The sequence below is a fragment of the Coturnix japonica genome, chromosome Z, assembly GCF_054131305.1.
Source record: "Coturnix japonica strain WE chromosome Z, WE-NBRP24, whole genome shotgun sequence".
Classification (NCBI taxonomy): domain Eukaryota; kingdom Metazoa; phylum Chordata; class Aves; order Galliformes; family Phasianidae; genus Coturnix; species Coturnix japonica.
This window is the reverse complement of record NC_140702.1, coordinates 25,075,909-25,098,606: the sequence shown is the minus strand read 5'-3', so window position 1 is coordinate 25,098,606 and position 22,698 is coordinate 25,075,909. Positions and strand designations below refer to the sequence as shown.

At 35.8% G+C, this 22,698-nt stretch overlaps 1 protein-coding gene across 1 annotated transcript in view; it reads left to right on the top strand.

The window, feature by feature from the left end:
- Positions 1 to 22,698, top strand: part of FBXL17 (F-box and leucine rich repeat protein 17) — a 280,832-nt gene that overhangs the window by 235,897 nt on the left and 22,237 nt on the right. The gene's annotated exons all lie outside the window — the stretch shown is intronic.

The window sequence follows — 22,698 nt, the reverse complement described above, 5'->3', positions numbered from 1 at the left end:
TGTCTGATCCATAGTATTTCAGAGAAAGGTGCTAATGGTCTTCAGATCTAAAGTATTTCCCACATGGCAGGGAAGTTTTCTAAGTGCTATTCCAAGAAAAATGTACATTTTACATTTACTAAAATAAAATAAAATAAATGAGAGAAATCTTATTCTTGTTTTGCATTAGGAAACATCATCATATTGAGGTGAAAGGTCATTTTAAGAGATTTTTCAGTTGTCTTTCTTTCCCCTGTGGTATTTTGTCTACCTGGTAAAGAGACATACATTAAAAAAGAAAAAAAAGAAAAAAAGAAAAAAAAAAAAGATTGCTAAAGCATATGTCATTGTCTATGCTCTCCACTGTGTTTTGGTATTCCAACATTATGACTAATCCTTTTTTGCTTAGATTATGTGTGAAGTTCACTTAAACATAGTGTTAGTAGCTATAAGGTAACTTCATGGGCTGTAGTGTAACACATAAAAAGGAGTCAATATCTGATATACTTTGTGATTTCTCAAGCAAAAGAGTTTACAAATGTGTGTAGAGATGAAGCTGGGATTATAACTGAACCTCCTAAATCTGCTGGCAGTGTACATATGTTCTATGGAGGTGAGCATCACTTAACAACTTACTAAAATTCAGACAAGCCAGAAATAATGTGAAAGCTGTCCTTGGGCTCCATGGAACTGGCAAGCATCTCTTCTAGTTGATCTGATGAAAGGAACTTGTACAGCTCCTTGTGGAGCTGTGCAGCTATTTCTGTGGTTTTAAAGTTGCAGCAAAATCTTCAGGCTCTGACAGATTGTGCTTTGGAGGCCTGTTAAACATTTAGCTGTGGTGAACACAAAATATGCCTCAGCAACAGGTTTATTGCAGTGTAAGGAACTTGTTTCAGAATAACTAGGTTGTATGTGCGCTGCTGATCAGAACCAGTGAGCAGATCATTTGATATAGAACAGGTTATATTAATTTAGTTTCTGAAAATTGTCTCTGAAATCTTGAAATTCCAAATACGTTTTTGTTGCTGTTGTTGCTTTCTAAGAAATTATTTATTTGAACAGTACTCATTAAAACTTGTTGGCTACATGATAGCATATTCTATGTTTTTTACAACAGTGTTTGAGGCATATAGAGTATACAAAAGGTAACATACCTGTATCTAGTAATTTGTTGTGTTTTTTTTTAAGAAAAGACAGTAACTCTTCTTTTAACATACTCTCTTATTTAAATGTCTTCCATTACTTCCCATAAACAAGTGGAAAAGATGCTTACATTTTGGCTTATAATGGGGCCTGAACAATTAAAAAGTGCATTTTTTGTTGAAATATAAGAAGTTTCTCTATAATTTGGGTGTGACAAAGGACTGCCTACACAGCTATTGAGTTGTACTAGATTAAAAAGATCTATTCCAACAAAAAGTGATTTGTTTAGAAGAAACATTCAGATAATTGATTTTTTATCAGATGGTCCTTATATTTTCTGGTAAACTGTTTCATGTATGAATATTTTTCAGTTGTACCCTGCTTTGAAATGGTAACATAGATGTAAATAAGCAGGAATTACGTTTGGCAGAGGCTTTAAATTTTTTTTTTCTGGCTGTGGTCTCAACTCCATTAACTCATCTTCACCTCTTGAGAGCGCATTAAGGCAATGTGCTCTTCTTAAAACTATGTATTAGAGCTGTTGAAAAATTCTATCTAGAACATAACATTGCTGCCTGCTATCACACAGTGGATTCTTTGCAGAAATTTTTGATACGTACTACAGAGCACAATCTAGCTTTTAGTTTTTAAATGCTTTCAAGATGTTGATCTTACAGTAAAATCCTGTATGATTTTATTCCAGTTTCTCTGGGCAAGTTCTGGCCCACAAGTTAAATTTAGTTCAACAGTTAACTCATAGCAGCTAGAACAGACAAAGACATTATAGTATCTCATTGCAGAAAACTGATGATTTCATACGATGTCTCAAGATCCTGGACTTTAATCTCCCAGTGATCCATATAGTGTCTTTCTTTGTGAGTAATGTTTACATTTTTATCTTTCTTTTGAGGCTTTTTAAACAAGGAGTGGATGTCAGTAGAAGGCTTGGAGGCAGGGTGTGTTTCTTAGCTGATATTTAAAATGTTGAATGTTAGAACTGAAGAATCACTTTGAACAATTGATTATTTTGATGTATTCCTAATCTTTTCAAAAGGACCAGAAAAAAATTGCTCAGTACATTTATACACTCATTTATTTAATGCATTCAGACATGCATGCTTTTATTTTAAATCAAACATCTTTGATGTATATAGAATACAGTCTATTTACTGTTTTAAATATGACATTGTGCATTTTGTGCACTCTTTAACAGAAACAAAGAATCTGATACATTCACACAAAATTTAAAGGCACTTTTTATTCTATATCTGTGTCAGTGTATTTAACTGAGTTGTTGTGTTCATCCTCCTTTAATTTGTAATTCTCTAATAATTTTCTAATGGAAATGTGTCATTCTAGATGTTGTACAGATTACTGCATGCTGAATTTGAGTCTTCCATGGAACCTTCAGAAGTATTTTAAACAGATTCCATGCAGTCTGCTGAACAGTTTGAAAACCATTGCGTTTTGCAAACAAAAAAATTAGTTTACAGTCCTTCCCTCTTAACCAAATCTTGCAGAAGTAAATTGAGTCGTATAATAGAAATATGAATTCACTGTTTCATTTTAAAACAAAGAAAAAAACCAAAAACATTATAAGTAAAATCATTTCTCTTTATGACATTTGCATAATACTTGGTTGTATTATTTTCCACTTATGTTGTTACCTATAGCTATTAGAAAGACAAAGAGAATTTGTACCTGGTATAATTCATATTTCTTCTTGACTGAAGTTAGAACTTCAGCTAGGATATAATACTTGAATGTGACTAGATTAAGAATGAAGCATTCTGATGTTGGTCATACTATCTATTGATAAATCTTACAGGGACCATTAGTTTATTACATAGTTGTTTATTTTCTTGTTTAAATTCAGTTGCCATTCTTAGAAATTTCACTGTGTTTTCTTACTGTAAAACAGGATATATTTTACTCAGGTTTTGATGCTGTTGTTGTTCTGTAAGAAAGAAGGAAAATTTACTTTCTGTTTACACAGACATCCCAGAAAGGGGACACTTAAAGCAATTTATTTGCATGGAAAATTAAATGAATTCTTAGACCGAAAAAGGTGGACTACTACTTAGTTATGGACCCATAATGACAATTTAAGGCCAAGTTCCTAAGTTAACAGATTTCAGTAAAGAAAAAGAAGTTATATTAATGGTGTTTGACAACATCACTTGCTGGTATAGTCAGTCACAAGTGAACTCTCTTAATTTTAAATAAAATTTTAAGAAGGTGGGTGACCTGCGGCTTTTTTGATAGAATCTGTAATGGGAAATTTGAGTATTGTCTTCATTATTTTCCTTATTGCTTGTAACCCTGAAGAAAAGGACTTACATTCTGGGAATCTGGTCTTTTTAGAGGCCTTGGGAGTGATGTTGGTGTGAAGTCTGTGGAATTTGGAGAACTAAAGATAAACTTTGTCACTTCCATACTTTCCAGCTAGATTTATTCTTCCATCTCTTTCTTACCTTCTATATTACAGATTTTCTAACAATACTAAGCTATTAACAGAGCATAAAATTTTTACAGATTTCCTCTGCTTGCGGAATTTTAGTGGCAAAAAGTGGGGGAATATCATCAGCTCTTATGGACTCACTCTCATCTACCACTAGTGGAAGGTAGACTTGCTGTGCATCTACTGAAGTCTTCTGTATGTGAATAAACATAAAATTATTTTTCCCTCTAAGATAAGGCTTGCATTAGTGAAGTAACTTCTGTTTCCTGAGTTTCTTGTTTAACTTTATTGCGGAGGGCACTGAAAGAAGGCTTTGGCTTGTGTTCAGATTAGAAGATAAGTAATGAATATATCTTTATAAATGTACAGATGCTCACATCCAAATGTTACTCATTTCCTTTGAGATTCTGCAACTTGAGAAAATTGCACATAATTTGTTTGCCAAAATAAATTAAAAACAAGTATCTTAATAATTTTAATTGTCCTATTTTTAGTGTCACTTGCATGCAAATAATAAAAAGAAATGAGTAATAAATAGTACGTGTTAATTTTTCTTCTGTGTTTGACTGTTCTTTGGGGTTTGATTCTTTATTGAATTCTACTGACCATTTTACAATTTGATCATTTAGTCCTCATAATTTCTTAATATGGTAGGAGTTACCCTGCTTTAGCATATGACTCTGAGCAATAAAAGGGTTGAAAAGGAGAGCAAAGTAAGGTTACAAACAGAACTGACAGAAAGTACTCGAAACAGCTGAATTTGGAATGCTGTAAGAAAGGCTAGCCTTTCAGTGTAGACTTCTTATCAGGAAGATACTGTTATCTAGCAGTGTCCTGACTGATGTCCTAGCTAATGATGGATTTTACAAGGTAGGTTCTATGCAGTATCATTTTTTTTCTTTTTTTAACAACCAAGTTTAACTTCTACCCCTCTAAAAGGGATAGAAGTATATAGCAGTAAACACAGAGTTCTGGCACGAGTACTGTTTTGGATGAAAAGAAACATGAACTTTATTTTTGAAACAATTACTGTCAATATGATTGAAGACAGAGATAGTAAGGCAAAAAGCAATAACAACAAAATATGGTGGAAGTCCATTTCAAGTTTGAGGACGTATTGTCTGCAATATAGAGGAGTAAAAGACATCCAGAATACAAGCAGTGCTCATAGTAGAAAGAAACAGAGATATTGATCTATTGCAAGGATCAATTTATTTTATTTTATTTTATTTTCTTACACTACATGCACAAAGGTATGCTTGATGTTGAAAATTATTTGTAGCGGGCCTGTTCATATTTCTAAGTAATGTTTACTGAAAATTGTAGCTAGCAGAGAGGGGGAAAATACTTCTTTAACTCCTTGATAAAGTTTGTTCCTTTTCATCACGTACTAAAGAAAAGGATAATTATAAATTTGAGTAAGGTACTGACCTTTTCTTTTTATCTCGTTCATATGGTGAACAGTACACAGTAATAGTTCTAGAATTTCTATAGCATGCAGATTGGAACTTTCCGAATTTTTCCCATGAGGAAATTGTCATTATATATGAAAACAATTAAAATTTCTTGACCTGGAATAGTTAGCTGAGACTGAAGTCTTCTATCCCATACATCAGGAAGTCTATAATGGAACGTGGAGCCTCACAGTCCCTATAAAAGCTGTGAGATGACATTTCAGAAAAGAGTGAATTTATCTCCTGGCATCATGTATCTGGAAGTTTCAGTTCAACTGGCAGTAACTATTTTTGGGGGGGAAAAAAATTCTACATAGTATATAATTGGAGAAACTTTATTTTTATCTTCTAGTCTAGTATTGTCTGTGTGCATGGTAATTCTTTATCTAGCCAGTTTTCACAATAAGTTTTTTATTTTTTCATTACTTGCATTTTTTTCAGTTTCTAGTTGCCTTTGAAAGAACTTAAAGTGTTCATGTAAGCTATTGCATTCTTACATACCATCATAAAAGAGGAAAACATCCATGTTTATATTAACAAGCTGAAAGAAAAATTAATATCCAATGACCAACTTAGATAAGCACCAAGACGCATGTCTCTGTATTTTTATGTTATTAAAACCACTATTACATGTCAAACATAGAATTTTATTATAAATGCACACTACTAGTAATTGGAAATTATCTAATTGGTGCAAACTATTCCTTATTTCCTTATCCAGTTTGGTAAAACTTCCAGGTTTTGTTAGAGAAGAAAGGTTTTACTGTGCTCAACTATGTTCCTAGCCGGTTCCCACGGAAATGGCGTTTATTGGAGTAGATTAGTTGCCTGGATGTGCACAGCAATGGATAAATATTTCAGAAAGCAAGTATTTTTCAACCCCTTAGGAACTAACATTTTTTGTTTGCATTTCATCTTGTTAATTGTTGTTCAAAGAGTTCCTCAGGTGATTACAGTAAGCTAATTTTATGAAGTTTCATTCTATTCATTATGCAGAATGGCTAATTAATGCTGGAAATGTTATTTTTCTGGGGAAGATTATGCAACCGCTCAGCTACAAATATCTTGCAGATGTACTGTAGTTGCCATTATTTGAAGACAGCTTGATGAGTGCCCTAAACTATTCTATGAGAAATTAGAGAAAAATCTTTCTATTTATTTATTTATTTATTTCCTGTGTAAACATGACCTTATCTGTCTTACAAAAATATGCACAACACCTTTGAGATGTTTAACAGGATGTGTCTTCAAAAGTATTTTCCTGAAAATAGTTCTTTTATTATTTTTCCATCTTGTTTGTGATGATTCGCTTGAACCTTCCTACATTTTTTTTTCAATTCCCCTTGTCAGTTGTACTTGCTGTACACTCTCAGCATTTGGTCAGATTGATTTGTATGAACAACCTCAGTTTCATTAGTCATAATGAAATTAATGGCAAGTTACGTCACTTTCCTCTGACTGTGTTTCCCAAAGCAGAACAATGTATCTGCATTGGAACGTATTAAATGTTAATGGACGCAAAATCCTGTGTTAAAGTTAATTCATGTTGAGATGTGGAGTGATACATGCTGACAAAAAAAAAAAAAAAAAAAAGAAAAATACAAAATTGATACTGACAGTCTGCCCTTCTCTGATTGTGTAGATTTGTTGCAACACATGCAGTATGTAACAGCATGCTGTGATTCGGACCTAAGCAACAATCAGCACAATAGCAAATATTCTAGAACAGTCTGTTAGTCACTGCATTATTGTCTTTTTTGAGATCTTTAGGGATTTAAAAGATACTTTCAGTAATATATTATTACTCAACAACAGTTTTAAGAGAAATCTTATACCAGTTCTAGAATTCATCCAAGCACAATAAATAAATTTAGATTATGTATAGAAACATATATTCCAGTTCTGCTTTATTTTGAATAAAAAATTAGCTTAGGGTTAAATCTTGGTATCTTGTGTTGGAGTTGTGGGGGTTTTTGTTTGTTTGTATTTTGTTCTCTCTTTTTTTTTTTTTTTTTTTTGTTAGACATACACGTGATTCTATTATGTATCACTGCATTTCTGGAAGGTTATCCAGATCTTGGATTAATTGCATGAAACCTTTTCACGCTCTCTACCTATGTATGTCCAGCCTCTGTTTGAGAAGATTCATCTGTCCTTGACAAAATGCAGTGCTCATACTTCTGCTGATCACTGCAAAGCCTTTAACAGCAAATGGTATTCCCAGAGCTGTCTTCAACACTCATGTACAGATGTACTTAATTGGATAAGAATTTTGCACAAGCTTAAGGTTGTAGGATGGACACACATCCTAGCTTCATACCCTCTCCTGGCCTGCTTGTTCTTTTCCATCAGAAAAAAAAAACCAACATGCATCCACTATACCTGAGCTACATGCATGCTTTACACCAGTTGGTATCAGTAGCAAATTTTATCATTTCAAAAAACATTGCTAGTGGTCATATTAAGAGCATGTTTCCCCTAGCTTCAAAGTATTCTTCGAAACATTAGTTTAAATTTAAAGAATTTTTGCAAATGAAATAGGCATATTGATGTTATATCCATAAATAAATAACCGTTGTGGCTACAAGAAGACAAAACTAATGTATTATGTTGTTTTTATCCAGCTAAATAAGGTAGAAATCTGAAACGAAGTGTGTAAAAGATTTGAAACATCAATGATGGTACACTTTGATTATTTTGTCTAAAACCTGTATTTTGGACTTCCTTTTTTAATGCTGTAGAAATACCATAGTTGTACCTCAGTCACACTATTAGGCAATGTCTGCTATTGCTACTGTATTTCAGATTACATTTCTAATATTAGCCTAAGATTTTGTTTTGTTTTGTTAGTATGTTTTAGACCAGTCCTGGCTTTTGTGTAATCATCAGAAACTGCTGTATGGAATTTTTGATTCTCTACTTAACATATGGTGCTTTTCAAACTGTCTTCCTCACTGGCAATAAGCCAGTGGACCATTATTAAACATATAGAAATCCCAGAGAAAAGTTTTGCAGTGAAGCTGTGTCTAGATGGTATCTAGGATATATTAAGGCTGGGTATTGAGGTGGTTTGTCTCATCATTTATTTTTTGTTAGTAGATGTAACACAGTGAAATTGTTACAAATAATTATTATTACAAAATACAATGCCTTGATGCCATTTTTTTAATTTTTTTTAGAAGACTTCTATGGTCTTAGTTTTTAAGAAAAGTGTAAGAAAAGTATTAAGAAAAAGTGAAGACAAAAATTAAACCCAGAGGTGTTTAGAAAGGGATATGTTAGGGAACTATGAAGAATATGAGTAAATATGTTGATACCCTCTGTTGTTGTATATTCCTGGATTTATGTGCCTAGATATACGTCTATGTACTGTGTAGGAATTTCTCCATTTTGCTTTCTGGATTTTTTTCTTTAGTCTGCTCTTCTTTCAAAATGCATTGTATTTCATGCACATGATTGCAGGCCTTCTTCATCTGGCCCTTTCATGCAGCTAGTTGCTATTATATGACATAATTCAGAGTGTCTTGAAAAACACATAATTTTTTACATACTGTCCAGTGCTGTTCAGTCAAACTGATATTCCTAATTTCTAGACATACAACTTCAAGAGATTTAGCAACAAATCTAGCCCTATTGCATGAACCTCATTTTTTTCCTGTGCTTACATATTTTACAAGAAGACTAAGTAGGTGTGGAGATTGAATATGACCTGGCTAACTTAGAAAAATAGATATACAACTTTTCATCAATCTGTTCTTCTTGAGCTGTCGGAGCAGGTCCAGAGAAGGACCACAAAGATAATCAGAGGACTAGAGCACCTGCCCTGTGTGCCCTGGTGGCGCAGTGGTAGGAATGCCACGTTGCAACACCAGAGGCCCAGGTTTGAATCCCCTGTGGCGCAAGTGGTAGAAGTGCCGCTCTGCTACACAGGAGGCTCGAATCCCGGGGGTTGGACTTGATGATCTCTAAGGTCCATTCCAACCCGCATGAGACTATGATGACTATGATATGATACTATGATACAGGCTGAGAGAGCTGGGGTTCTTCAGCATGGAGAGAAGGCTCCAGGGGGACCTTACAGAAGCCTTCCAGTAACTGAAAGGGACCTACAGGAAGAATGGGGAGAGACTTCTTTTTATAAGGACATATAACAAAGGGACTAAGGGAAATGATTTCAAACTGGGAGAACGTAGATTTAGACCAGATATTAAGAATTTCTTTACTATGAGGGTAGTGAGATGCTAGAGCAGGTTGCCCAGAGAGGTTGTAAATGCCCCCTCCCTGAAAGCATTTAAACCAGGCTAGATGGGACTTTGATCTACCCATTCTAGAGGGAGGTGTCCCTGCCTATAGCAGGGAGTTGGAACTAGGTGATTTTAAAGGTCTCTTCCAATCCAAACCATTCTATGATTCCATGATTCATGAATTATAAATGTTATATCAGTAACTTACTAAAGGTATTGAGCATATTTCCAGGAATTAAAAAGCACAGCCCACAGATGTTTGCTCATGTGCACAGTGTCTGGTGTACACCTCATGCTGTGTTGTGATGATGGATATGCCTGTAATTTTTTGCATATTTTTGAGAGCAGTCAGATACCAACTCTCTTGATGAGGCAGTGTACACTAAGCATTTTATATTGAAATGTACAATTTTCAATAGCCACTTCCTTCCGTTTTTAGATTGTATGCGTAAGATTTTATATTTGTAAGAAATGTTTATCTTCTGGTTAGTATTTACTTGGTTACTCTATCTTGAATGAATTCAATTTCACACACTAAAAAATCATCTCATCTATTTGATGCTAAGTTTATATAATCTTAAGAATTGTTATACTGCATCATGGTTTAAGTAATCATTCTCACCTTCAAACACGAAATTTTTATGAGATTAAAAGTTCCTTTAGCACAATGACTCAGAAGTAACATGTTGTCATGCATTTGTTAGGTGTTTGCCTTCCTTTGTGTTTTAGTCTTTTTGATGTCTTTCAAACTGATACATTTATGAGTCCTCCTTTTTGAAAAGGTAAAATGCAGTTCTATTGTTCTTCAGTTTAGGACCTCTGAGTTTACTGCTTTCCCTCCATGGCAGAATGAGTAGACCTCTGTCAGAGTTGTCATCCTTTGTCTCAGCAAGTACTTGCAGACCACCAAGCAACCTTTTCATAGTAAGTCAGTATTTATTAATCAGAAGAATATAGTAGTTAGAGTCTGCAGGCAAGAAGGACAAAGCTAAATTTGCAAAATGGTATGTTCCCACATCATTTAGAATTACTTTCTGTCAGTCTGAAAAAGGCAGTCTCTTAGCTGATTCCACTATTGTCCAGGCTTGGCGGTTAAATTTCCTTACAAATGACAAAAATCTCTGTCTGTGCCTCCCCTTTTACAATAGCATGTGAATTAGAGCTAATGAAGATTTTGCTTTTTTTGAAAATCAGCATCTCAGCATGCTCAGTTTTATTTCCTCTCTGAGATTTGGACTTTGTAAATTCGACATATTCATCAGAAGTTTGGCATAATAAGTGGTGGTTAATATGTGATTTTGATCGTGCTGTTATTATATATTTTTTTACGTAGTTTTATAAATAAACTATTGTATATTCTAAGTGATTTATTTAATTTCCACCTGCTATCACCTCAAGCTGTTCCATCAGAACTTTGTGAGCTTTTCATTTGGACTGTATATAATACTGTGTATTCTGTCACTGTCCCTGTAACACCTGAAGCGTTCCATATACCAGCTTTTCAAAACATCCACAGAAATTTATAAGCAGAATATATACCAATTCTATACTGATTCGAGATTTTAAAAAAAAGAAAAATAAAAGATGCTTTCCTTCATACCGCTTTAGGTTGACTTGTTGCATGCATATCATGTCATTCAGGGCTGTAGCCTTTATTTTTAGTGCTAGCTTGATCTGTGTTTTCAGTTATCGTTAGTGACTCATTTCTGGATGTCACTAAGCTCTTGGACACAGTGCCAGCTAGAAATAACAGCTTTTACAGATATATGTTGTTTAAATAAACTCAAACCACATTGTCTGTTTTGAATAGGTTGTATTTCATTTTCCTTGTATAACTCTTTTTTAATGCAGCTTAGGAAATTTATGGTGGTTTTGTTACCTTGAAACAAAAACGTTTCCAATTTTGAAAAGAAAAAGGAAACAGCCATCTGTAAGAGACTCCTATACTTCTTCTCGAGGAAGTGCTGTAGACATTCAGATGTCTCCCCTGATACAAAATTATTCACATATCCCTTGTCTACAGAGCTAGCCATCTCATCATATAAATTCAATCAAGTTGGCCAGGCATGTTTTCCCCACAGTAAATCTGCACTTGCTGCTCCCAATCATCTTTGTGTCTTTCACATGTGCTTGAATTAGCTCCATAATTTTTCAGCAGAGAAAGTTCAGGCTTACTGTCTTCCACTTGTGATCAGAATATGACTGTGAAGACAAAAAATTACTCCTGTGCAAAATAGTGGGGAAAAAAAAAAAGTTACCTTGTACTATCATCAGGCAAGACAAAATGCAGAGCTTGTTTTGATCAGCTTGACATCTTGGTGCTGTTTTTTTATTATGACCATCTCTGAAATGGACATTCATTAGTATTTTTGTGAGTTCACAAGCAGGACAGAACCATGTATTTTGCATTCAACTTTGTATGATTTTAGTCTTCTTTTGAATACAGGTTTATGGAGAAACAAATGATTAGCACTTGTACCCCAAACATAATTTTGAAAGATCACTCTTTTCTATTTTCCTGTTGTTTTGTTTGGTTTTATTTCATTTCTCACTTATGTCAGAGCTTTGTCATAAACAATCTGCCAACAATTAGTTTTTTTAATAACTTTTGTACAAACATACTATTTTGTGTATGTTTTTATTCAGGGTAGACTTGCCAAATTGCTAGATGAAAAGCAAACCAAGATTTATTCTACCTGGAAATTCATAGCCCTCTACTTGCCCTGTTTCTCAGGGTCTCAACTACAGGATAAAACTTGGCCTAGCAGTTACTCTCTGCTACAAACCAGCTTACAAAGTTGTTACTGAATTCAGTAGTGTATATTGCACTGAAGTAATGTTAACTGTGTCACAGTAATCATACTAAAAACAGTATGAATCAGTACAGAAAAAAAAAAAATCAACCTGTATTAAATATTATTTCCATAAAACAAAAACGTACAATAAAATATCTTCTTATTGTATACAAGCAATTGATAAATAATCCCTGTCTCTTCTATCAGAGGCAATAGGTCATTTCAGTTCCTTGGGACTATTCTTGCCTCCAAGAATATTCTGAATTTAATGAAGGTAACCAGTGCTTAAAATAATAAGAAACCAGAAGTAAATGGTTTTAAAATGTAGGTGTTAACTCTTTCAAGCAAGTTTTTAGTCAAAATTACTGTAAGATCGCTACAAGTTTCCAAGTAAAAATCAAAATATACATCCATAGGTGAAGGAATGTACCTAGGTTTCCTAAACTCTTGGAGAGAACAGGTTTGCTCAAGGGATACAGTCTGTCTGCTTTTCATTTCCTTAAGGCATCTTACTAGAATGGTTTCCCAATGTGATCATGCTTCTATGTGTTTCTATATCGATTGCAGTTCTTTTTCTTCATTCTCAAGAATTGTTGCCTATAGCCACATGTGCACAAAAGGGAAGGGGAAGGGGAGGGGGAAGGGGAAAAGGAAGTGAAGGAGAATGGGAAGGGGAAAGGAAAGAGAAAGGAAGGGGAAGGGGAAGGGAAAGGGGAAGGGGAAGGGGAAGGGGAAGGGGAAGGGGAAGGGGAAGGGGAAGGGGAAGGGGAAGGGGAAGGGGAAGGGGAAGGGGAAGGGGAAGGGGAAGGGGAAGGGGAAGGGGTGGAAAAAGCCCATACCAAGTATGTTAAAATGCAAACTTGCCATCCAGAGAGATGATATGGCATTCCTCTGGGAAAATATTTCAGGCTAGGCATCTTTTTTTTCTAACCTTCTTAAGGATTTACAGAAGTTTAAGTCTTTTCCCATTTGCATACCTGTCTGGTTACTGTGTTCTGTGAGCACATGCTGTAAATATTAAAATGCACATCCAAAAAAATACAAAGAAAATAAAACTGACCATCTCTCCCATTTGTGTTCCATACCATGGGGAAAAGGACTTAATTGGTTGCCTGTACAGTTGTGTTAGATATTGGTACATGGATATATTTATGTGTTTACTATTATTTCAAGGTAACTGCTCATACAATTATAACCAACGATGTTTTTGAGCACTGGATTATAAATGGGATGGAATTAGTTCCTTGACGGAAAGCCTGTTCTTATACAAGTTCTGTCTTGAGTTGCTCTTTCATGGATGACTGTTATCTTTTTTGATCTTTCAAGCTGGGTCTCCTGAGGCTGTGACCAGGAAAATAAAAAATCTCAAAAAGGACTTTGCTACCTCGAGAAAGTGTTGAAGGGATCAGGAGCAGAGGTGGTGTTCTTCTCAATCCTCCCCGTGGAGACTGGGATCTGAGCAGGAGGAGAACTGACCAGTCAAATGACTGGTTGCATGAGTGTTGTCCTGCCCAAGACTATGGCTTCCATGGTTCTATGGTTCTATGGTCAGGGTTTACTACAGGTCACCTGATCAAGAGAAGCCTGTTGATGAGGCCTTCCTGTCTCAGCAACAGGAAGTTTCATGCTTGCAGGCTCTCATCCTGTTGGGGGATTTCAAGCACTCAGATATCTGTTGGCAAGACAAAAAGGCAAGTTATAAGCCATCCAGGAGACTCCTGGAGTCCATTGATGCTAACTTTCTGGTTCAAGTATTGGTTAGACCAACAAGAAGTAAAGCGTTGCTGGATCTGCTTCTCACTAATGTGGAGGAGATCATTAAAGACTGAGGGAAAAGAAGGATATGTACAGGCAGTGGAAGCAAGGGAGTGTAAACTGAGAAGAACACAAGGATCCTGTCTTAAGTCGCAGAGATGAAATCTCTGTGCCAAGGCACAGATGGAATTGAACTTGGTGAGGGATATTAAAAACAAGAGACAGGCCAAAGGGAGAGTGCCTCTTCTGCTAAATGGGAAAGAAGAACTGACTACAACAGATATGGAGAAGGCTGAAGTACTCAGTGAGTTTTGTGCCTCAGTCTTCACTGGCCACCAGGATTCTCATATCTCTGGACCTCACATCCCTGAAGCTGAACATCTGTGTGGGAACTGGGCGAGAAAACTGCCCTCTAGTGTAAGAGTGGAGTAAGTCTGAGACCAACTCATGACACTGAATGTGAACAAGTCCACGGGTTCACATTGCATGCATCCCTGGATCCTAAAAGATCTGGTTGGCTGCTGAGCCACTCTAAGACATATTTGAAAAGTCATGGCTGTCAGGCAAAGTCCCCAGGGACTGGTAAAGGGGAAACATCACTCCCATTTAAAAGAAAGGAAATAAGGAGGCCCCAGGGAACTGCAGGCTTGTGAGCCTCACATCTTGCCTGAGAAGGATGTGGAACAGGTTCTCCTGGAAGACGTCAAGGCAACTGATGTCATTTACAAGGACTTGTGCACAGCCTTTGACATGGTCCTCCACCACATCTTTATCTCTAAATGGGAGAGATACGGATTTGAAGGATGGACTATTTGGTGGATAAGGAATTGGCTGAAAAGCTGCAGAAGGAGATTGTGGTCAATGGCCCTATACCCAGGTGAAGGCTGACAACAAGCAGTGTAACTCAGCGGTCTGTCTTGGGTTTGGTATTCTCTAACTTTTTTACCAGTGATGTAGATGATGGGATTGAGTGCACCTTCTCCAAGTTTGAATGTGACACTAAGCTGAGGGTGTGCTTGATATAGCAGAAAGAAAGGATGCCATCCAGAGGGATCCTGATAGACTAGAGAGACGGGCCTTTTGAACCTAATGAAGTTCAACAAAGCAAAGTGCAGTGTTTTGCACTTGAGTCAAGATAATACCACATATGTGCAGAAACTGAGAGAACCCTCTGATAGTAGCCCTGCTGAGAAGGGCTTAGGATTCTGGTTGATGAAAAGCTTAGCATGAGCCAACAAAGTGCACTTTCTGCCCATAGGTCCAAAGGTTCCATCAGAGGGGTGTCCAGTTGGACGAGAAATGTGATTTTTGCCCTCTGTTACTCTCTCTATTCTGCCCTCACGAGGCCCCAGATAGGATACTGCATCCAAGACTGGAAAGCTGAGGATCCAGAGGAGGGTCACAAAGGTGAGCCAAGGACTGGAACATCTCTCCTGTGAAGACTTGCTAAAGAAGCCGGGCTTGTTCAGACTAGAAGGCTGCAGGGATACCTCACTGCTGCCTTCCCATATTTAAAGGAAGTTTGTAAATGTGAGAGAAAACAATTTTTTCATGGGTAGATAGGTGTTAGGGCAAAGGGAAATAGTTTTAAATTAAAGAAAGTTGGATTTAGATTAGATGTCAGGGGGAAGTTTTTTAATGAGAGAATAGTGAGGTGCTGGAACAAGTTGCCCAGAGAGGTTGTGGATGCCCTGTCCCTGGAGGTGTTTTAGGCCATGTTGGATGAGGCCCTCAGCAGTCTGATCTAGTACTTCATCTTGCATCTGGCAACCCTGTCTGTGGCAGGGAGTTGGAACTTGATGATCCTTCCATCCTTTTTGTGTTTTATGGTGGCACTGAAATGTAGATGCTATATATGGCATGTTATGTGTCATCTAGACACACAAGGCAGAGCAGAACTGCACTTAGGACTGGGAAGCCAGCACAAAGTGAAATTTTTGAGTGATATACCTATAGTAGTTTCTGTTTTACAGCAGATGAACTTCAGGGCTTGATGCATGATTTATATCAATAAACATTCAACAAACGTATTTAGTTAAGGAAATACTCTTACAAATATGAAACAGGAGTAGATGAATTGCATATTTTAAGAAGTTGCACCATGCAGTGAGTTTTATTCTAATGCAAAAGCAACGTACATTGTGAGCTGTGATTCCTCTATTCTGAGCAACAGACTGTATCAGGAAATTCATGCAGTGATTTCTTCAACGGCTGCCTGCATTTAGAGCAGCAAATCATTTATGGCACATGGAAATGGGATTAGGCATATAGTATACGTGTCTCTGCATATAACAGATTAGCTGAATTGCAAGGCCTCGTGTAATTTGCATGGCAGATAACCATCAACTTCATCAGTGCAGAGGGTAACCATAAATCCTGTCTGTTAATATGATGTGTATAAACTCATCACGGTTTTGTTTATGGCATCAAGATTAGCTCTGAAGAATCAAATCCTGTCACCCTCATTCAGGGAAATAACCTGAATCATTGCAAAATTTTTAGAAAATAAGTTTTTGTGTGTACACTCACAGAGCAGAGCCGTTTCTGTGTAAAAGCAATATTTATGTTAACTAAGTATCCAATAGCTAATCTGTTGTGTACTGTAGAGGATATTAGTAACACATTTATGCTAATGTTTTAATTTTAGTTCTTAAATATTGTAATACTATAAACTAGCTGGCAGTATATTGTCTCTGCATTCAATTGTGTATTATACAATTGATAAATATTTGTGTTTAATTGCGGGCTAATTTACCAATACTTATCCACAGATTACTGAAAAAGGAATATCAAACTAATTTTTGTGTGGTAAAGCTTCACTGCATTCAAATGTTTATAGTTTATCTGCATGATTTACATCTTTCTGTTTCATTTCTAATTCAGTAGACTAATGTAAACTTCAGATAGAAAAACCCATTTAAAATGTTTCATTCATACATTCTCTTTGCAGCTTCTAGAGCTTTGCTATTTTAAATAGTTTGGGTAGAGGTACCTCCACCAGCTGAAGGAGAATACTGCACAGTCTGTGAAGCAAACTATTACATCGTTTTCTTAACATCTAGATGTATAGTTTTCTTTGCTAATTTTCTTTTTATTATGTCTACTTATTGCAATTTTAACTCTTATGGACTTCACCACAATTGGTTGTACATTAGGCTTTTCACAAGCAAGTGGATGGCTATCAAAGCCACCTTAATAGCTTTTAGCTATATAATAAATAAAAGATAATGGAAAGTTTCATAAGAAAACTATTACTTGGTAATTTGTGGAGGACTGATTGATTTTTACTCTGCATAAAACCTTTAGAGAGTTTGGAAATTTTAAATGCTAATTCCTGAGCATTTACATGCTTTTGTCATTAATGATGAAAGAATGTAATAAACAAGCACTAGAATGTGTTTTGAGTGATCGCATATATATACGCACAATGCCCCCAGTGTCAGGGTGATGTCAGTGGTAATTTTTAAAAATATTTCTATCCAGTCCTTACTGAGGGCTGACCAAATGCAGTTCTTTTTGCTTATGCAAAAAATGCAGACTGCATTTGCAGTGTGTTAAGTGATGGTAGGAGGAGAACAGCAACACGGAAAATCCTACAGAGGTTTATTTTCTGTTAAAAATGAACTGTGAATTATTAAGGAAGTATTCTATTGATCAGTAGGTTTGTGCCAGTAAAAATCTGTTTGAGTAATTATGCTTAGTATACTAGATTTCCAAGAAATTTGAGGAGGTAAAAATTATGTAAAACCTGGACTATTTAAAAAATGCATTAAAATTAAATTACGATTGGGCCTGATATTGGCTCTTCATACCAAAGAGAAGTATGCTACTTTCTATGTTACAAAATTCTTATACTTAAGGAATGACTTTTACAACATTCTTATACTTAAGGAATGACTGTGGTTAGTCAGATTGCTGCAATTTTTGAAACTTGATAACATAATACTATATTCAGATTGGTTTTTTTTACTTTAAATCTAGAAATAAGGAGGAAAGCCTCAAGGTGATACACTGCCAAGTAGAGTTTTCCAAGCATATCCTACAAAATAACTACAGCAGCCTCATCTCTCTGGTTGTGCCAGCTGAGGAGTTCAATATCCTACTGGATCTTTCCACTTTAAGGCAGTCAATTGTGCCCATAGTAGCAGATGCATATATCCACACCTGTTTAAAATGAAATTTAGTTAAATTACTATTTGCTTCTAAAGGTGGTGCTCTAAGGACAAAATTTATTTTATTTTCCCAGCTATTCCAACTGATCATCTAAAAAACCTATACCCGGTCCTGCGTGTGGCCTTTCACCCTCTTGGGTGCAACAAATTACCAGTACTACTGTAACTGGAGAAATTTTGACATAATACAGCTTAAGGCTGAGGGGGTGATGGTCCAGTTCCATTTAGAGACATTACACGTTATCTTCCGCTTTGTAGGAGCTGTGCATCAGTTGATTTCCATTCCTCCAACCTAACTCTGCATAAAGAAATATGAAAACTTGCTTTTGCCAAAATAAGTGGAAGCATGAAAAAGGGGAGAAAAGAATTGGATGCACTGTTAAATATTCACTTTCAGAGAAGTTCATATGTCAAAGCCAGCAACTGTAAATGAAATGGTGTCTTTTTGTGTGCCCACCTCAACGTTAGTGTGCAGAGTTTTTCTGTTTTGTCATTTGCTATATCTAGAGTCTGGTTCTCATCAGATAGAAGCATACCTCTGGCTGTTCTTTATTGCTGATTGTGCTATAAGTTTGTAAGACAAAGAATCCATACTTGCTTTATAAGGCTTTTGCTGTACACATCCTTGTTAAATTACCGCCTTGGCTTTCTGAGAATAGCAATGTGTTCTGTTTATTGTGGGCAAATGAAGTCAGAGGAGGTGGGGGGGGGGAAAAGGCTGTTGAGCAATGCAAACATTCTCCTGGCTGAAACTTGCAGCTTAAAGTACCATGCTCATTGAAGCAGAAGAACTGAGTGTATCCAAGACTTCTTAAAAAACTTACAGACAAAGTAGCCGAGCTGCTAACAGCTGTCTAATCTTTACTTTCACCCTGCAAAACTACCATAGGACTGCTAGGCAGAGGTATTTCGAAAAAAGTTTCAGGGAAGATCGGAGGAATATTAACTGATAATCCTGACATCTGTATAAGGCAAATTAGCAATAATTAGAAGTACAATTAGTGAACACATGAATAAATATGACATATCGGGGAAGAGTTGACACAGCTTCGTTATGAGAAATTGTGCTTCACAGTTGTATCAGAGTACTTTGAAGAAGTCAACAAGGAATAAGGAAGGCCTGGTTGATTCAGTCTGCTGGGATTTCCAGAAAGCATTTGAAAGGGATCTGAGCAGTCACAAAATGAATCAAGTTTTACTGCATGTTAAAAACAAACAAGTAAAGGTGGTCTTTTTTTACTTTACTGAAGCATACAGGCACCAGCCTTACTTCAGAAGGTTCAGATTGTAATTTTTTTTCACATGAGAAAGGTGTATGGTGAAAGTATCATTACATTTTCATCTGTTCTCATGTTCTTTCTTTGGCCTCAGCTGTTGGGTGCTGCTGGAGGCTTGATCTCTTCTCTGACCAGCACTGTTCTCATTAGGGTGCAATTACATACATGTAAAGTTTTCTAAAAATGCTGACAGAGTTTTAAAGTGGCATGCTCTGTGCATTTCACAGATTAACTGTTGTGATATATCACTACAGTGTAAGAGTGAAATGTTTTGAATACGCTCTTGTCAAAATATTTTGTTTTATTTCCAGAAGGGCATCTGCTAATCTGGGGACAAAGAGTAGCAAAGTAGAACATAAATCTGTGATTTTCTGCTAGAACACTGAGAGAATGTTGTAACAGCCATTAGGCAGACACCATCTGTAATACCATAATTGATTTCTAGCATCACTTGTAATTAAATAAGAAAAATGTATACCTATTTACTAAAGAACACCCAGATACTTAATACTGTTGAATGGGAAACCAAATATGTGAGTATGTAATCTGTAGGCTCTACAGAAAGTCACAACAGAGACATTGGTGAGTATGCTGCAGGAGAAAGGCCAACCAGAAAGCAATGTCCACGCAGTTGTCCCAAACCTGAAGCTTACCACATGCATGGTTGGCCTAAAACATACTTGAAACACAGATCAGACATGTAGATGGATTGCAGCATGAAATTTCACCAATTATTTTCATATAAAATAAAGCAAAGAACATGTGAAGGCATCAGATAAACAACTGTCTGAACCGTAAAATGTGTTCTTGCCCAAGAATGTCCAAGGTTGCAGAGTTGGATATTTGTTTTCAGTCAATTTTTTGTGTGTGTGTGTGTGTCATATTCATGAGTGTGTTCAGGCATTTTTATTTCACTTTGTATTGTTCCTGTAAGTATTGTTACTTGTATGAAAAATACTGTGGTTGTCTAACACTACCTTTAAGTCACATGTTCTGTTTTATCTGGTTACTGACAGAATGTAATAGTGAGAATGAAAAAACCATACACATACATTTCCATTTACAGAAGTTATTTAGATTTTCCAGACCCTGGAGCTATCTTACTCATTTTCTTCATTCTTTTAACACTTCAGTGAAATGGCAGGTTAAAGTATAGGTCCTCAGAAGACAAGAACTGAAAGTCAGTTTTGCAAAGAGACATCATAATATGTTATTTGATAACTATTTTGTTCTCGTTTCAATAATTATTAAATCCCTTTCCTGTTCAAAGTAGTAGTAGTTCAAAGTAAATGCTTGTCTTCATATTAAAAAAATTGTAAAACTTGCATATGATTTTAAGTCCTGTTCTAGGAATTAAATGCTTGGCCCCCCAAAATGCCAAAATGCAAGGATACACGTACTAAATAGTATAAAAGCATGTTTAGAATTGTACTTTGTTAGAAAATGGTTGTGCTTGAGTAGTTTGCTATACAATGGTATGTATAAGTAAGGAATAGAATATTTCATCCTTCCAGTTTGTTCACTGTGAGCAAATAGAATCACCTGCATGAAATTTCTTTTTCATCCACATTCAAGGTAGCTTATTGGAGTAATGATCCTCAGGTTATGTTTTCATCTTGAGCCTTCTTCACAAAGTGTTGACAGCCTTTTTTAATATAGCAACAGCATTGTCCCAGGATTTCTTTCTAACATAAGTGTTATGAAGGAACTCTCAGAAGTTATATGTCTAATTTCCTGTAAAACCTTTACTGGGACAATTCTTCTCCAGTGACATCTGACGATCTTTAATGACACTCCCTTGAAAGTATTCTCTGCTGATTTTCTTCCATTTATCCCTTTTTCACAAAGCCTTGAAAAGGAGTGCTTTTTTGTTTTCTCATTATGATGACATTGTAGTAACTTTTTAAATCTAGCAGAAATATTCAAAAAAAAGAAGTGTTTCAAATTGTACTTAACAGAGAGTATTCTGGAGTAGGCTTTCAGCACAACAAGAAAGTCTGAAACGTTTCTCATGAAGTATTCTGAAATTCCTCTAGCTTTTGTTATTACAAAAAAGAGTACTGAAAATTTCAGGCTCTATCTCCATGTCAAGTGCAAGCCATTTTTAAATGGCTATGAGGAATAAAGGTTTATATTCTGTTATATAAAAATGTACCCATCTGTTGAATTAGGATTTGTTTTTAGGGATGTACTGGAAATAGGGAGTTGGTACTGTCTTGTTGAAATCAATGAAATCATAGTGAAACTACACAGATATCAAAAGTTTGTGATGTCAGCTACAAAATTCAATTATTATTGCTCTTTGTTGGTGAACTGCTGGGAAAAAAATGTGTTCCACTCCATCTTCCACAGCTTCTAAGAATGTACTTGGCCTCTTTTGGCTGATTTTGGTTGCAAATCTAGTCCATCTGAATATTTAAAACTTAACAAATTATTCTTTATGTCATCTGCCGTTAGTGCAGGTCTCTACAAAACTACTTCAAGGTCAGGTGTGTTCTCTCTGCTCCCAGCACCAAGATATACCCTGATTAGCTAAGATTAACATCTGGAATATTAAAGGCTGCCAGCTTTTTCTTTTCATGCCAGAAGGCTCTGTAGTATGAACAGAATCAGCCTACATCTGCTGAAATTAATTAATTATATTCCCATTATTTGTGTTAAGTCACTCCTTCATCTCCATTTTAGCAACTTCATTATATCTAGAATAAGAAGAGCAAACATCCTGCCTCTTGACTTCCTGCACTGGAAGCCTTGCACTTTTCTTAAGCTGAGTTTTCAGCTATTGAAGGCAGATGCTCTTTGCTGTTAATAAAATACAACTGGACTAACAGTTTCTGAGCCTACATTTCCTGACAAGTTTTATAATCTCTGGTGACCAAGGTGATAGTGATCTGAATCCCGTATGTCATTCCAGACTACCCATGTCATGAGAAAGCTTGTTCAAGCTGTTCAGATTCTCAGTGGTTTTCAGTCCTTTTGGAATTTCCAGTTCCTTTTTCTTTTCTTTTCTTGAAAGTTCAAATTCAAGTTCCTGTTCTAATTCCTTCCTTTGGCCTTTTTATTCTTTTATTTTTAATTAGAAGAGTGTTCCTGAAGAAAACATGAACGTGAAGTGGTGATTGTTGTCACGTCATTATAAGCATTAGGAAACACAGTTTTAGAACAGTGTTGTAAAATACATGTCTTAAGATACCTTCAGGTTTTCCTAAATCTGTTTGTTTCATTTACACAGGAAATGTCCTGTTATTCTTTGTGCTGTCCTTGCAAAATCACTTTGCTGAGAAAAAAAAAAAAAAAAAAGAAAGAAAAAAAGAAGAGAAAAAAAAAAAAAGGTGTTGATTTTGTCAATATCAGTTATAATTCTATAGTTATTTCAATTTCAATTGATTTGTCTTTGATCCTTCCAATAAAGTAA